A 17,609-nucleotide genomic window follows, 5' to 3' on the forward strand; every position below is an offset into this window, starting at 1 on the left:
AACGATCCCCAGAGAGGTCTAGGTTGGTAGCTGGCAGGACTGGAGAACCGCGAGTCGTCTCCACCGCAGAGGACTGTGGTGACGACGAGCCGAAGAGGCGCCTCTTAACCCCCTTGTAAGGGGAAGGAAGGCCTCTACGGCGAAGGGGAGGACGAGCCTTCCGCCTTATACGCCCACAAGGGGCCGTGGGATCAGCAAGCTGACAAATCGATGGGCCTCCGAAGAGGAGTCTCTGTAAGCGAACTCCCTTGAGGGGGAGAATCGCCGGCAGGAGAGACCTTGGGACTTAGATCCTCCCTCGAAGGATATTCGGAGGGAGAGTCTAAGCCGTCAGCTACCTCAGCCACAGGAACAGGAGTTTGGCTAGACCCACGGGATGTCTCCGTCACAACAACGTCAACCACAGACAGAGGATCTATCTCCGCTGTAGTTGGCGATTGTTTGACGGCTGCACCCAGTTTGATCATGTCAAACAGGGCTTCCTTGGAGGGCGAACCCTGCAGCCCCAAGGAAGCCCAAAGCTGCAATAAATCATTATTAGACATAAAATCCTCCTCCGGGAGAGGAGGGGCAGCTGCCTCGCTATGGGAGGCAACTACCTCTCCCGCACCCCGGGATCGGTCAACAGCACAGCGGTCTACGCTACCACTCGCTGGCCTCTCGGAAGAGGCCGCTCGAGGGGGAGCTTCGGAGGAGGAAAGGGCAACGGAGGAAGAAGTCCTGGAATTTTCTCTCTTCAGAGAAGCCTCTGAAGGAGAAAGATCCCTTTTGGCCTTGTTCTTACGGCGCCGAGCAAACCTCTCCCACTGGGAGGTAGACCACTCCCTACATTCAATATATACATTACCGCTATCACACCGTTGGCCCCTACAGTGAGGACACAAGGTGTGGGGATTAGTGTCGACCGCCGACATAAGGTCCCACAAGGGCGGCCAGGAAGTCAAGTTCAAGTACGCATAACGGCAGAGGCCAACTTCAGTCACACTGCGAAAAAGAAAAAGCAAAAAGACAGATTAATTATGGCAGTCAAAGCGAGGGAGAGCGCAGACAGGTCTGTTCTCTTCCCGAGCCAAAAGTAAATTGAGCCTTACCCCTCCCTCCCTACCCCCCCACTAACTAGCGGCGGGGTAGGAAACCCTAGTTAAAACTTTTATGGCTCGTCATTCAGCTACGCCGAAGTAATTACCCTATGTAAATAGCGTAGTTTGTATTTCAGTTACGGAACAAACCCTATTTAAATAGCGTGGTTTGTATTTCGGTTACGGAACAACTAGGTATTCTATCTACATTTCTGTTGGGTGCTTTCAGTTTTAATTTCAGTGTGGCAAAGAGGAGCTGGTATTCGCTATCAATATTTGCACCTTATAGCTTCTTACATTTCTCTGAGTCCTCCTTCTTTCTTTATTAAGTGCTACATGACCTATTTGATTTTTGTAATTGCCACATGGTAAAGTCCATGTATAATTGTGTATGTCCTTGTGTTGGAAAAGAGTACCTCCAATAACAAGATTGTTTATTGAACAAAAACTCATAAAATATGCTCCATTTTCATTTGCTACTTTGCCAAGCCCCTCAACACCCATCGCATTCTCTATACCTTGATTATTCCTTCCAATTTTAGCATTGAGGTCACCATTCACAATTTTCATATCTCTCTGGGATCTCATCTATTACACTCAGCAGGTCTTCATAATATTCATCTTTCCTTTCTTCAGGGGAATCATTTGTTGATGCATAGCAAATTATAATACTCACATTGTACTGTTTTGATTTAAAGTAACAATATGACTAATTTTTAAGTAATTTGTATATTTCCTAACATACAAACCTGGAGCTATTTATCGGGAAATACTTTCAGCGAAGCTGAAAAACAAGCCATAATGATTTAGTGAGGGATAACCACCCCAACCGCTAGTTAGCAGGTGGGGGTAGAGGTAGCCGACTACCCCGCTAACTCTCACACCTAGACTGACCAACCATTTTGCTTTCTGGCAGGATTTCTTGGGGGACAGGGCTGGCAGACCAATTTTTATAAATAGTTCCAGGCTTGTATGTTATGAGAAATAATAATTACTTATAAATTTGTCATTTGTTACGACAAAGATACAAACCCTACACTATTTATAGGAATGACTCACCTCTTAGGAGGTTGGAAGTCCTCACCAACTGGCCTTGGCATTAACCCGGGGTTCTCTCTCCTTTAATATGAGACCAAAGGAGTAGGAACCCTGCCCTCACTAAAATAGTTGTGCTACACACAATTACCAGCTTGCAGAAGCTGTATGTTTGTGATACAGTACTAGTAATGAGGCTACTCTTAGTAATAGGATCTCGAGTTCTGGGAATCTGAGAGTACCGAGACTCTGCCCAATAGCCTCCCTCGCAAGGATATTAGAGATGCGACAAGTATTCTTTCTATACTTAGGATACACAAGGGAAGTGGGTCTTACCTGCAGAGAGGCGAGGTCAGCTGTGCTGAGTACCAGGGAGCTGATTCCCCAGAGGGGGGAGAAGGTGAAGAAAAGAAAGAAGCCAGTCATCTACTCGTTCACCCTAGACTAACCCAAGTAACCTAAGCCCTCAACCCTCTGCTACTTGTCCATCGAGGAGCTTGAGGTGTTTAAACCACTTACTGTGCAGCCACCACAGGATCAATGGAATATGTATCCATGTTCCTGTGGGTTACATCTTTCACGCAGTTGGCGGGGAAGATCGTCTGATGCTTCCACATGCCCCCTTGCAGTACCTGTGCCATGAGTAGTGCTTTTGATCACTAAAGCCATTGCCATGCCCCTGGCGCCATGAGCTCTGGGTCGTCGTTGAGGAGGAAGGTCAAGATCAAATACACGGTCGATGACTTTGCAAATCTATGAGGTTGTGCTCTTCGTGACCCTCCTCTTGACCTTCCCCATGCTGACAAACCTTGCCGACATGAGGGCCAGGTGCTGCTCTTCTTTTAAGCAACCCCTCAGACTTCTCACTGGGCAAAGTACCAGTTGGTCTGGGTTTTGGATACAGAACTATGAATCGATCCTGAAGGGTCCGAATAGGATACCCTAGCCCCAGATTTTTGAGTCTTGGCAATAAACTCAGGGACGAAGCTGAGAATTACCTCTCCCCATCCCCTTGAATGGTAGATGTCGTCTGATACGCCATGCAGTTCACCGACTCTTTTGGCTGAAGCCAAAACAAACAAGAATACCGTCTTCAGAATAAGGTGGCGATCTGTTTTCTGGCGTAATGGTTCGTAGGGAGTTACCTTTAGAGGCTGAATGACTCGAACCACGATCTAAGGAGGTCTAACCTCCGACTGGGTACAAGTCATCTCATGACTTCAAGTAAGTAGAGAAAGTTCCAACGAGGAGGAAATATCTATTCCTTTAAGTTTAAAGGCGAGACCCAAGGATAAGTGGAAACCATTGACTGCCGAAGCCGAGAAAAGCATTTCTTCCCGGAGGTGTACCAGGAACTCGGCTATTGTTGGAATAGAGGCATCGAGGGGAGTGATACCCCTTCCATGACACCAACCACAAAAAACGACCACTTCGCCAGGAAGACTGACGCTGAAGAGCATCTGAGGTATCTAGACATCCTTTCTGAAACTTCTTGCAAAAAGCCTCTCTAAGAGAGGAGAAGCTGGACAGTTTCCAGGATCAAAGTCAAAGCAAAGCTACGGCTTTGTGGAAGATGTTGGAGTGTGGCTATTTGCGTAGATCATGTCGTGGAGGAAGTTCCCTCAGAAGCTCCATCGGGAGCTGCAGAGGGTCCACGAACCCTTCTGTGTGATACCATAGTGGTGCTATTAGAGTCACTAATAAGTTCTTGCTTATCCTGACCTTTTTGAGGACTTTCTCATCAGATGGAACAGGGGAAATGCGTACACATCTATGCTGTCCCACCGTTGTTGGAATGCATCTTTCCAGAGAGCCTGGAGGTCCGAGACAGGGGAACAGTAGCGGGGGAGCCTAAAGTTCAGGGGCGTTGTGAACATGTCCACAGTCGGGGGAACCCCACAAAGTTAGGACTTTGCTGGCTACCAGCTGATTCAAAGACTACTCGGAGCCCACTATCTGAGTTGCTCTGCTCAGGTTACCTGCAAGCACATTCCTGTTTCCGGGAATGAAGCGAGAGGATAAGGACACCGAGCTGTCTTCTGTCCATCTGAGTATTTATATGCTGGTACTTTTATGATTAGGACCAAAGGACAGAGATGGTTTGGTGCGGCATATGGGCCTCTTACCTTCTTTTGATGCATGCGAAAAGAGCATCCGTTCCAGAGGGGGGAGAAGAGAAGATTGAACTCTTTGAGGTGGTTCTTGTCTGTGAAGGAAGCCTGGGCTTCCTATGTCAAATTCGTTGTCAAGTTTGCATGGAGACGGGTGAAGAGCTCCCAACTTCCGAAATGGTGCAGTAAACACTGGGAAAACCCCACACTACCAGAATCTAAAAAGTTTGCCGATGCAGATCCAAAGACTCCTTGCTCCTGATGCATACTCCCTGGAGACCAAACCAGGAACAGCCAGCAGCAGACACAACCATCAAGGCAACATAAGACGCAAAATACTTTTTCGGCGTCTTCTTGGGCATTACCAAGACAGACCCCAACGAAGGCTTCACATTCTTCTTCCCCCTCAGACATATGCCTGCCACCTCACGGGAGACCATAACCTGCAACTAGATGCACAAGATGCACAGTGTGTGTTGATCTGGAGTCAGTTTACTCATAAACAAATTGCAACGTCCACCTTTTCCTCAGGAAGTATGAACTGTACCTTTTGCTACACATCCATCACATTCCAAGCCAACAGCCAAACATTCACTTGCTGAAAGTAAAAGAATATGAAAAAGTGCATTCAGAGAGCAAACTGTACGTTTAAACAAGCTTGCGGCTGAAAACAAAGTTGAGAGAGGTGGGGAGGCGAGGCTAATGTAGCTTAGTATTTTTCTCTTGCTTGTACAATATGCTTTAGGAATACTAATTTTATGTTAAGGTATTCCTAACAGTTTTTTGTTTCATTTTCAAAAAAATATTTATTTGTAAATATTTATCTGAAAATGAAACAAAAGACTGTTAGGAATACCTTAACATAAAATTAGTATTCCTTTAGAATATTGTACAAGCAAGAAAAAATACTAAGCTACATGCAAGATATATCACTACACAGTTACAAAACAGAACTTCAAAATCCTAACAAAACCATGACTGTAGAATCTGTGGATTTGAAAGACTTAGAAATATGACAAATTCGTAGATAATTTGTATTTTTCCTAACTATACAAACCTTAGCTATTTAATAGGGGTATTACTTTCCGCGTAGCTTAAATGACGAGCCATTAATTTTCAACGAGGGTTTACTACCCACACCGCTAGTTAGCGGGGGTAGGGGAGGGTAGCTTGCTACCCCACCCCCCCTCTCACACACCTGTGCTTGAGCTCACTTTGCTTGGAGGTAGGACTTCAAGGGGGATAGGGCTGGCGGGAAAGTTTAGTTAAATAGCTAAGGTTTGTATAGTTAAGAAAAATACAAATTATCTACGAACTTGTCATTTGTTCCGTAACTGGAATACAAACCACGCAATTTAATAGGGGTGACCCACCCATTAGGAAGGGTGGACGTCCCAGCCAGTCTGGCTTTTGGCTTTGCCCGGGGGCTCGTTATCTGAGTGTGTAAGCACCCAAGATATAAGGAGTCCCAGCACCTCGCTAGAACCTTGCTACGCAAGGACTGCGGCCTACGCAACCTGTGTGTGTGAAGGTATGAAGAAGTGTGACTCGTCCTAAGAAGTTGTTCTGAAGTTCTTTAGATGGAAACTTGTAGACTAGGACTCTCCCAATACCACCTCGTTAGGGTATGGGGAGGTAACAGTATTAATCTTAATGCTAGGAACACAAGGGAGCATGGTTTACCTGCAGTGGTTTGAGGTCAGCTATGCAGAGAACCCAGGATGCTGCCTTCCCCTAGAGAGGGGATGATGAAGAAAAGAATAAGGGCCAGTCAAACCTTTTCATTCATGCAGACTAAAACCGGGTAACAATGCCCTCAACCTTCTGCTACTTGTCCAACAAGGAGCTTGAGGTTTCAAACCAGTTGTTGTGCAGCCACCACAGGGCCGATAGCGAACATATCGAGTCTCCTTTGGGTCTGGTCTTGCAGGTAGTGGGATGTGAATGTTGTTTGATGTTTCCACACCCCAGCTTGAAGAACCTGCGTCACAGAAAAATTTCTTTTGAAGGCCAGGGACATAGCTATGCCCCTGACATCATGTGCTCTAGGGCGACATGATGGAGGAGGGTCTGGATTCAAGGCCAGGTCAATGGCCCTACGAATCCATGCAGAGATGGTGTTCTTGGTGACCCTCTTAGTCCTTCCTGTGCTGACGAATAGAGCTGGCACATGAGGACGGGCTGCAGCTATTCTTTTGAGGTACAGCCTCAAGTTCATTACTGGGCATAGTAAGAGATGGTCTGGGTCATCTGTTACAGTACGGAGACTAGAAATCCGGAAGGAGTCGAATCGAGGATCCGCCACTCCAGGATTCTGAGTCTTAGCAATAAACTCAGGGACGAAGCTGAACGTTACCTCCCCCCATCCCCTTGAATGGGCGATATCATACGAGAGACCATGAAGTTCACTGACTCGCTTGGCCGAGGCCAAAGCTAGCAGGAATACCGTCTTCCAGGTTATGTGGCGATCTGATGCCTGGCATAATGGTTCATGGGGAAGTCTCTTAAGAGACCTGAGAACTCGAACCACGTTCCATGGGGGAGGTCTCACTTCCGACTGAGAGCAGGTAAGTTCATAACTACGTATGAGTAGAGAAAGTTCTAGCGATCAAGAAATGTCCTTTCAGCCTGAAGGCTAGACTTAAGGCTGAGTGATAGCCTTTCACTGCTGAGACTGAAAGGCGCATTTCTTCCCGCAAATACACAAGGAACTCCGCTATTGTTGGAATAGTGGCATCGAGTGGAGAGATACCCCTTCCACGACACCAACCACAAAAGACTTTCCACTTTGCCTGGTAGACTCCTGCCGAAGACTTTCGCAGGCGTCCAGACATCCTGACAGCAACTTGTTTCGAAAATCCTCTCTCAGAGAGGAGATGCTGGATAGTCTCCAGGCGTGAAGTCGTAGTGAACCTACGGCTTTGTGGAAGATGTTGGCATGTGGTTGTTTGTGTAGATTGTGTCGTGGAGGGAGTTCTCTTGGTAGCTCCGTTAGGAGTTGCAGAAGGTTCAGGAACCATTCCGCGTGATGCCATAGCGGAGCTATGAGGGTCATTGAAAGATTGACCGATGTTCTGGTCTTGTTGAGTAGCCTCCTTATCAAACAGAATGGGGGAAAGGCGTAAACGTCAATGTTGTCCCACCGTTGTTGGAAAGCATCTTGCCAGAGAGCCTTGAGGTCTAGGACTGGGGAACAGTACAGCGGGAGCCTGAAGTTCAGGGCCGTTGCAAAAAGATCCACAGTCGGAGAACCCCACACAGTCAGGACTTTGTTGGCTACTAGATGATACAAAGACCACTCGGTACTCACTATCTGAAATGCTCTGCTCAGATTGTCGGCGAGCACATTCCTTTTGCCTGGAATGAAGCGTGCCAATAGTGGTATCGAGTGGACTTTGGCCCATCTCAGTATCTCTACTGCTAGATGGGATAGTTGCTGCGAAAAAGTACCTCCTTGTTTGTTGATGTAGGCCACTACTGTGGTATTGTCGCTCATCACCACCACAGAGTGACTTGCCAGGTACTGTTGGAACTGTTGACGGGCCAGAAAGACAGCCTTCATCTCTAGGAGATTTATATGAAGGTACTTTTCTGACTCTGACCAGAGGCCTGAGGTCGTGCGGTGCAGCACGTGGGCCCCCACCCTTCGAAAACAGCATCGAATCCGGGGGGAGGACGAGAAGATCCACTCCTTTTCGTAGTCTCTCTCCTCGCGCTGTTCCCTTGGTGACGGAAGGTCTTCGTCCGACAGGAAGGGAGAGTCTCTCTGAGAAACTGGAGGAACTTGACTTGATGGTCTCCACGGAGTCAGCTTAGCTCTCGGGGAAGTGACTGCGTCAGATACTCCTCTTTTCCTCTTCAAAGGGGTAGAGGAAGCCATGGGTTCATGTCGTAAGTCTAGAGCTATAGGTCGCTCTGATGAGCGATCAGACAGGACTGGCTTGAACCCCTGTGTTACGGCTCTGACTAAGGCACTGAACCAAGGCTGCTGACTGACGGATGCACTGTCAGACAGATCCCCTGAAGGGAAAGGGACCGAAGGTTACCTACAAGGAGTCATTGTAATAGGAGGGTCCGCCTTAGAAGGCAGTTTAGGGATCCTGAACCCCTCTGCTTGTTTTTGTTTCCCTTCTCCCGCAGTGCGCGCTGGTATGTGTTTGCGGGGAGGGGAATAAGGCGATGGCGACCTTGCCGGGTGTAGACCCTGCGCCCGTGCTTGTTGGTGCGCGTGCTCGCGCTAGGGAGAATGCTGGCGCTGGTGCGCGAGGGAGAATGCTGGCGAGCGCGCGAGAGAGAATGCTGGCGAGCGCGTGAGGGAGAATGCTGGCGAGCGCGCGGGAGAATCTTGGCGGGCGTGCAGGAAAATCTTGGCAGGCGCGCAGGAGAATCTTGGCAGGTGAGCGGGAGTGTATTGGCGCGCGTGCGTAGGCGAGAGTAAGCGCGCGGGTACATGGTGGTGCACGCGGGAGTGTGTTGGCGCGCGTGCGTAGGCGAGAGTAAGCGCGCGGGCACATGGTGGTGCACGTGGGAGATAGTTGGCACACAGGTGCGCGTGAATGTTCAGGAGAGTACCGGCGTGTAGGTGAGTGCTGCAATGTGATTGCTGTCTCACCTACAGTCTTGTGCGCCAGAGAATGATGTCGCGCAGGCGATGAAGGATGCACATGCTGGCGCGCAGGAGAGTGCTGGCACGTAGGCGAGCGTTGGCGCACAGGTGGGCGCTGGCGCGTAGGAGATCGTGGGCACAGGGCGCGTAAGTGCAGGAGGGCGCTGGCGTGCAGGAGATCGTGGGCGCACAGAAGAGCGCAAGCGCGCTGTGGTATGCTTGCGCATGGGCGACCCTGGGTGTGTGCGAGCAGGGTGTGCAGGTGAATGTGGGCGCGTGGCGCGTGGCGCGCAGCAGAGCGCCAACGTACAGGTGAACGTTGGCTCGCAAGAGCAATTGACTGCTGTCTTCTGTGAGGGCGAGCAGTTGTAGGGGCGCGCCGAAGCGCTGTAGAGTGATGAGCTGCTGGTGAGCGCTGAAGGACTAACAGATGATGAGCTGCTGAGTGATGGCGCGCAGCTGCGCACTTTGGTAGAGCTACAGTGGGCTCTACCGGTGACAGCAGTGGTGATGGTAGGTCGGCAGGTCTGGAGGATGGATGGTCGGCGTGCCCTTTGTAAGGGCAACCATCCACCAAAGGGGATCACAAACGATTGGCAGAGAGGTCCAGGACCGAAGTCACAAGACTGGTTGCAGGTGCAGTGATGGTCGATGTATGAAGGTCTGAAAGCAGCGGAGGCTCCTCTGCAGGAGACTGCAGTGACAACGATGAACCAAAGAGGCACCTCTTCACTGCTGGTGAAGGGAGACCTCTAAGATGAAGAGGAAGGCGAGCCTTCCGACCTATGCACCTTCTGGGGGCCGTTGGATCAGCAGGCAGACCGTGCACCGCAGCAGTCCTCCGAAGAGGAGTCTCTATAAGTGAACTCCCCCGAGGGGGAGAAACACTTGCAGGAAAGACAGACGTTGAACTTAAATTTCCCCCTTGGAGGATGATCAGGAACGGGGGAAACTAAGTTGGCAGCAACCGCTGTAGAGTCTGGAGTGGCAGAGGATATGGATGAAACCGCATGAAACACCTCGGACACAACAACGTCAACAAGGGCCAGGGGATATACCTCTGACGGCGACGATGATTGCTTAACAGAAACACCCATGCAGATGAACTGCAGCAGGGCTTACTTGGAGGGTGGACCCGTAAGCCCCAAGGAAGATCATATCTGTAAGAAGAGAGTTAGTGACAAGGCCTCACCCGGGGGGAAAGGTGGGGCTGCTTCGCTAGGGGAAGCAACATCATCTCTCGAGTCCCGGGGTTGGCCGATAATAACTTGGTCTACGCTACTACTCGACGGTCTCTTGTAAGAGACTGAACGAGTAGGAGCTTCGGAGGAGGGTTGGGTGACGGAAGAAGAGGCCTTGGGTTTTTCTTCCTTCAAAGCAACCTTTGAAGGAGAAATATCCCGCTTGGACTTCTTCTTCCGCTGTCACGCAAACCTCTCCCACTGGGAGGAAGACCACTCCCTACACTCACTACACTAATTAACACTATCACACCGTTAACCTCTGCAGGCAGGACAAAGGGTGTGAGGATCAGTCTCCACCGCCGACATAAATGTCCCACAAGAGCGGCCGGAGAATCCAGGGCAGGTGTGCATGGTTGCAGAAGTCAACTTCACACACACACACACACACACACACACACACACACTAAGAGAAAAGAAAAAACAAAAGTCGTTAATGGCTGCCAATATTCAGCAAGAATGAAGAGCGGCAACGTCCGTTCACCATCCGAGCCGAAAGCAAAGTGAGCTCAATCACAGGTGTGTGAGGGGGAGCAGTAGCAAGCTACCCTCCCTACCCCCCGCTAACTAGCAGTGTGGGTAGTTAACCCTCGTTAAAAATTAATGGCTCGTTATTTCACCTACGCTGGAAGTAATACCCCTATTAAATAGCGTGGTTTGTATTCCAGTTACGGAACAAACCCCAGTTTCCCATCTAGTGTCTTCTTAATTTTCTAAGTGCACAGGGTATGGGAATCTTATCAAAGGTTGTAGCTGGAATAAAAAGATTTAAAACTTGACAAACTGACTTTAAAATTGGAAAGGCCAAAGTATACAAGTACTGTATTAGCCTTGCTGTTACAACAATGGACTGAATGTTGTATAGGTCTTAAATGGAATAAAAAAAAAAAATATATATATATATATATATATATATATATATATATATATATATATATATATATATATATATATATATATATATATATGTATATATATATACATAAGGCACAGTACAGTATATATACAGTAAACAGTGCCATAAAAAATATATACCAAAAGTCTTAATACAGGTACAGTACTTGACCTATTGGAAAATCAGTAATACATATTACTGTTCATACTAAGGAAGGAAATACAGGTTTTCGTTAATGTTAGCCGTCAATGCAGAAATCTGATTGGTTATTGTGTTTTAAGCTTAGTGAGTCAAATAAATTTTGGAATTAAAGTGTAATTCCAGAAAACCAACGTCCAAAATATCTAAGAGAATTGCTACACATTGGGCCGCCAACAATTTGTACTGACAAGAGAATTACAGATGGTTTCAAATTATTGGAATCTAAATTTACGTCTACTGTAGACTCTAGAGCCTTTACAAATGAGGCCCCAAAACTATACAATAAGCTCCCAATAGACATTCAAAGACTGAAGATATTAAGGCTTTCAAGAGGAAACTGGAGACTTTCTTGTTCTCTAAGTGCTTTGATTGTATGGAGTTGACAATAAACGAGCAATATGTGGTGTGAAATGCTGAATGCCTTGGAATGCATAAGATAAAATGACTGTGAAGGTCCTATAGAGAGTAGGGTTCCCTTGCTGTATTAGACCAGAAGCAAATCAAGTAATATGTTGACTTTTTGTTTTGGTAAATTTTACACGAGATTTAATTAGACAAAGCCACAGGTTATTATTTTTTGTTGGAACCAGCTTCAAGCAATGATCTTTAGTTTTGTAGTGCATCATGGAATACTACACACCATCTGTATATTATTATTCTGAATATGGTATGACCAATAGGCCTAGTCTAAGAGCAAGTAATATATTAAAGGTTTCAAAAATTATATGAGTCATATATATGGTTTCAGGTTTGGGAACAGGGGGAGATTGCAGGGGCAAAGTGATCCCCTCTACAGAGGTACGTTAGGAGAACCAGCACCCTATGTTAGGTTAAGTGCATGTGGTTAGGTTGGACAGCATCCTTATTTTATACTTATTTCCTGTTCTACCTCACCCAAACTTGCTGATTTCCCCCACTGGATCCCCATTCACAGTGTTCTCTAAGGAAATCCTGTATCCCTAAAACATTTTAGATAGAAATTATGGTCAGCATGGTTATATATAACACACTAACATGTAAATAATAGTTAAATTTACAGCCACGAATTCAGCTTTGGTCTAAACTGTAAATCTCATTTTTACAATATGACATGGGTATCGAGTTCTCTCTCTCTCTCTCTCTCTCTCTCTCTCTCTCTCTCTCTCTCTCTCTCTCTCTCTCTCTCTCTCTCTCTCTCTCTCTCTCAAAACTATATGCTATAACCGGTATACTTTGAAAGGCAAGGCCGACACTGCCACTGGTAGAATAAATGAGGACTAAACCCAAATATACTATCAGAATATGTAGAAGTTCAACTAACTATCTGAAAAAAAGGTCAATTTAACTCCACACTGTGAAAGGTCAACAGCCTTACATATTGCTTTTTGTATACGTGACAAAGGCCGATGAAGCTTCCCTCAGCAATAATATTTGCTAAAACCTATAACTGTTTGCGGTTACTAATGGCATATCGAACTCAGTAATTATAAAAGGAACAGCTGTCTTAACAATTACTTACCATAACCATAGTTACATTAGAGAGAGAGGGGAGAGCTGGGAAGGAGGGAGGTCGTCCCACAGGAGACAGAATTCGTCTGCTGCTGTGTTGTCAAATTGTAACTGGCGCCATCTATTGGTAACAATATGTTATAAGGGGGCGTGGACTCTACATAAAACCAAAATCAGTGAAGGTTATACGATATTTTTCACCATTGAAAGAGCATATTTACATAGCCAAATATTTATGTAGTATTCTCTACATATCCTAAATAATCTATAAGTCCAAGTACCGTCCTTTAATTAGCTTCGAAGATACACACAACACCTAGTTAATTACAAACTCTTAATAAGGCACTCATTAATATTTAAATAGTATTTCATCTATCGGAATGTCTTTTTTTATTTGTACATGCAAATTCAATCATTCTAAGCATCAGGGATAAAGCCCATCATAGATATCTAATGACACGTATGACTAGGTTCGACGGTCAATAACAATCTATTCGCTTCTTCGTGACCGTAAAAGGAGCAACAATGTGTTGCCCATGAACATTGAAAGCATAATAAAATTGATTTGTGAAGAAAAGAATGAAATAAAGCTCAGGAGGATAGTGAATAATATCTTAATATACAGTATCTCGTAATCAATATTCTCTCTCTCTCTCTCTCTCTCTCTCTCTCTCTCTCTCTCTCTCTCTCTCTCTCTCTCTCTCTCTCTCTCTCTCTCTCTCTCTCTCCATGTGCAGTTATTACTTTACTTTAAGGGCTGTTTTACAGGTCCCATCACACAAGGAAAATCCCTGCTCCCTGCAAACCATACAATGCAATTTTAATCTACTGCACTCTATCCACGTGCAGCTCAAGACAGGTTGCAACATCTTATCAGAGGTTAATAGCGAGGACAGGAATATGTCCAGTTGAAAATGGAATAATTATAAAAAAAATGTGAGGCTTTTTCATATCATCATTACATCAGATGATAAACGATTAGTTCAGAAGATAGTGGAAGACTAATAAAGGAACCATGTGGGAAATGATGCGGATTTCCCTTTTTTTAGAAATATGCAAACAAAATATTTATATATACCCTAATGTTAAAATGGAAGAAGCAAGGAAGTATAAAAGCAAGAACTCAAGAAAGAACAAAAAATATGGTAAATTGAATTAAAAGAAAAATAGAAGAAAAAAAACAGAAATTACCAAGTTGAGCTTTGTAAAAAGAGATTACATAGCCGAACTTAACACTAAGGAAGTAGTAATAGTAATCAAGACAAGGTTAAGTATAATGGACTTGAAACAAAATTATAGAAACAGAAATGAAAAGGTCAGGCTTTTTGTCTTGTGTAGTGAGGCAGATGATACAACAAAGCATATGTTAATCTGTAAAGAATTAAGGAAATTTAGAAGAAATGGCATAGAATTAAGGTAGTTGGAATCACCAACCAAAGGAGTTGCCCGATATATTACAGGTTTTGTAAATTAGAAATAAAAGTATGTAAACTGTGCTGTCTGTTTAGGAGGCAACTAATTACAATGGTCTTTTTCAGATTGCAACGCTTTGCACCTTCGCTTCTAGTGGTGTGCTTACAATCACTGTTGTGGAGAGAACAACGAGGAACCTGAACATCATAAAACATAATAAACAGAGGAGCAATAATCAAAGGTATCCCACCCCGAGTCTGGGAGATAATTATCCCCATACCAATTGATTTACACTGGTTGCATATTAAAGCAAGAATAGAGTATAAGGTATGTGCAATAACCCATCATGTTATCAGAACCAGGCATCCAAAATATCTAAGATATTTGCTACACATTAGGCAGCCAAAAAATTGTATAGGCACGAGATTAGCTGAAGATGGTTTCAGGTTATTGAAGTCAAGATATTTATCTACTGTAGGTTCCAGAGCTTTCCAACATTCCGGCCCCAAGACTATACAACAAGCTCCCACTGGACATCTTTGCGTGCTTCGAAAATGTAGATCTGACAATCATCATATCTTATCGCGGCAGTGTCAAACCCACAGGAGCGTGTTGTCGTTTGCCTCTCTGAGATCTTGATCTAAGGCAGCAATGAGGGCCCAGTGGGCACCCTCATAGGAAGTGTCTCATTGTTTGTAGTGTTGCCCCACATGGGTAATAATTCTGAGTTGGTGGCTAATACCTATTTGTTCTGGTTATTTCCTGTTTTGCCCACTTTTACCCATGCTCTGCTTAAGGTTATCCAGGCCTTCCTGGTTAGGGTTGTTCCACTGGGCAACCCCTCGTTTGGGCTGGGCAGCGCCTCATAAGATGGCCATCGGTCCCTTTTCCACCACTTCTCTAGCCTGTGAGCAGCTATACTGATTGGTTCTAGTCCATCCACTGTTACGAAGTTTTTGCGGGATTTCAACCTTCATGTTTTTTCCTGGTGATTGTGGAGTGGATGCGTAAGGTCATTAATCTGCTTATTCTTCTCATTTTTTTGCCAGTTTTTCTTTTTGGATATGGGCATGGTGTTATACTGGCTACTTTGTAGAAAGGTGGTAGAGGTGTTGATTTTAGGGTGCCAGTAATAATCTGACAGGACCTATTTAGCTCTTGATCTACCTTATGCACATGGCATGACCTTGCCCACACTGGTGCACGGTACCAGAGCAACCCCCCCCCCCCTTTTTTTTTTTTTTTTTTTTTTTTTTTTTTTTTTTTTTTTTTTTTTTTTTTTTTTTTTTGCCTGGTCCTAACGACCAGGCACGGGCTCTTGCACATTTGCAGCCAGTAGGTCTCTGGGTCCGTTCCCCAGCTGGTATTGGCAAGTTTGCTGAGGAGGTTGCTCCTAGTTGCTACGTTATGTTTGTTTATTTGTGTGTGTTTTAATGGGGAGCATTCTGTTAAGGGTAACTCCTAAATAGTGTTGGTACGAGGGATTTTCCAGTTCTTTGTCACTCCATTTGATCTTTAGCTTTCTGTTTCCCTGGTGATTGTTCGGGTGAAAGGCATAAACCTATGTTTGGAGTAGATTAGCATTGAGGTGTCACTTTTTATAGTAGGTGGAGAGGGTAGTCAGGACGCTTGGCAGTCTTTCTTCAATGGTGGTGTAGGAGCCTGATTGTGTGGAAATGCACAGGTCATCTATACGTAGCTATGGATGTTCTGGTACTGCAGCTGGTCATTTGTGCAGGTGTTAGATAGTGTCGGCGCCAGCAGTGACCCTTGTGAAAAGGCTTTGTTGTCTATCCTCTATATATTTTTTTCTGGCATCCATTTCTGTGAAGAATCACCGATTGGTAAGCAATGATTCAATAATGTGGACTATGCTGGTAATTCGTATAGCTTAGACCACCTTCAGATGAAGTGCTCTTTGATTTACAGTGTCACATGCTGTCGACAAAGACTGTACCAGTGATTTTCTCCTTCTCAAAGCTGTCCTTGATATACTGCATCGGGTTTAATACCTGATTCCCGCAGTTGTTTGGATATGGGCTAAGATCATTCGTTCATATAATTTGTACAGGATACACAGTAGGATATTGGTCGATAGCTTTTGGGGAATGATCGGTCTTTCCGTGGTTTCAGAAAGGCCACCACCCTTGCTCTTCTCCAAAGCCTTAGGTTTTGATAGGTCATTGCACTAGAACTGAATAGCAACAGGAGTCATGATTTGTTTTGTCTCTGAAATGTAAGATAATTTCTGTTGTTAAGTGATCTAGGCCGACCGGTTTCCCAGATTTGAGATGTTTCATGGCTGCATTCAGTTCTTCTAAGGTGAACAATTAGAAATTGTCATTACTGTCTTGCATGATGCGGTTCAAGATCAAAGAACATCTTCAAAACTTAAAACAGGCTGTAATAGAATCTAATTCATCTCGTAGAGAGACATATAGATTATTGAATCCTGAACTTACTGTACATGATGTATATACAAAAAAGATTAATGTTAATGACATATATAGAACTTCTTTTACTAGATTAAGGTTAAGCGCTCATAACCTTGCTATTGAAACAGTTAGGTGGAACAGAAGAGGTCGAGGTCGCCTCCGAGTAGAGGAGAGACTATGCCCTTGTGTCGAGGTACAAACGGAGCTGCATGTGGTGGAGTCATGCCTTATTGCACTTAGTATACGAACTAATTATAATATAAATTCATTTCATCAGATCCTGGCCAAAGATGTACACACCACTGTGAAAATTGCCCATTCAATCTTGAACTGTTACCCATAGATATATTTTTTTTGGTTTAATATTAATTTTTAATTTTATGTTAAAGTGATTTATAGGAAATATGGTTAATGATTTTAATTGTGATATGTGCTAAGGAACTATTATAAATCATGTAATTTCATGGACTACATAGTATATAAAATAATGTAAATATCCCGATTGTATAATAGATTAATGTTAATATGTAATTATATTTATTGAAATTTTTTAATGTAAAATTTGTGGTCAATGAAAAATTATCTATCTATCTATCTATCTCATTTTCTTTAGGTAATCCAGCACTTTGTTGTGAGGCTTGCCATTCAGCAGCAGTAGATGCACTACCTGGTTGTAGGTTACCGCAGCTAATCTAGTTTGGGACTTCTTTTCTGGGTTAAATTTATCGATGGTTGCCCAGGATATTTTGCTATTATGGGTCACGTCGATGAAAGTTATGACTCTGTACCAGCATTCTTTTCTTTCGTTACTAATTGTGGCCATAAGGGTCTTTCCAAGAATCTCCGTTATATGTCTGGATGCCCTTTGTGTACTGCTCTTTTGTTTGTTCATTGAAACCTGTGATGTAGCTCTTCCTGCACCTCTAGGGATGTGTTTCTTTGAAACTTCCGAAACAAGTAATTGGAAGTCATTGTAGTGCTTGGGGACTGCTAATATTGGATATCCTAGTCTCCAGGCCTGACTCAAAGCTTTCCAAATTTGCCTTGCTCAAGGCAAGGTTTGGTTTGTGGTCTGATCACAGGTTCTGTGTCAATTATCAATGGT

At 44.7% G+C, this 17,609-nt stretch overlaps 1 protein-coding gene across 1 annotated transcript in view; it reads right to left on the reverse strand.

Moving 5' to 3' along the window:
* Positions 1–12,778, reverse strand: part of mmy (UDP-N-acetylglucosamine pyrophosphorylase mmy) — a 188,820-nt gene extending 176,042 nt beyond the window's left edge. Inside the window, exon 1 of the mRNA XM_068376766.1 lies at positions 12,667–12,778. The gene's annotated coding sequence lies outside the window, so the exon portion shown is untranslated. The remainder of the gene's footprint in view (positions 1–12,666) is intronic.
* Between the last annotated feature and the right edge of the window lie 4,831 nt (positions 12,779–17,609).

The sequence above is a fragment of the Palaemon carinicauda genome, chromosome 7 (assembly GCF_036898095.1).
Source record: "Palaemon carinicauda isolate YSFRI2023 chromosome 7, ASM3689809v2, whole genome shotgun sequence".
Lineage (NCBI taxonomy): Eukaryota > Metazoa > Arthropoda > Malacostraca > Decapoda > Palaemonidae > Palaemon > Palaemon carinicauda.